The sequence below is a fragment of the Mus pahari genome, chromosome X, assembly GCF_900095145.1.
Source record: "Mus pahari chromosome X, PAHARI_EIJ_v1.1, whole genome shotgun sequence".
Taxonomy (NCBI): Eukaryota; Metazoa; Chordata; class Mammalia; order Rodentia; family Muridae; genus Mus; species Mus pahari.
The window spans coordinates 142,932,562-142,933,054 of NC_034613.1; positions in this window are offsets into that span (position 1 = coordinate 142,932,562).

A 493-nucleotide genomic window follows, 5' to 3' on the forward strand; every position below is an offset into this window, starting at 1 on the left:
GAGCCTGCCACTTGATGGCTATCAGATGTTCTCTAGTTGACGTTCTTTTAAGTGGGAAACATCTGTGACTTCAACACCATCCATCACAGAAGGCAAGGTCGAGATCTGATCCTATTTCCTATGGTACAGAATTGGGGAAAGTTTTAGGTCCCACCCTACACAGTCTTTTCTGAACTGTCTACTTGCCTGTGGGGTGGGGCTTGAGAATGCAATGTTACATCACTCTCCTAATTAAGTTAAGCTATATGGCATAGTTTGCCGACTTAATTAAGGTTCCAGAAGTATTATTTTTCAGTTACTATTGAAGGAGAATGCCCTGGGTAGGTATGACCTAATTAGACAGACCTTTAAAAGGGGACTGGGTCCTTTTGGAAAGAAGAGATTTCTTTCTTTCTTTTTTTTTTCTATATAGTAAAGGAATTTACTTTTTATTTTTTATTTTTTTATTATTTTCTTTATTTACATTTCAAATGCTATCCCGGAAGTTCCCTAT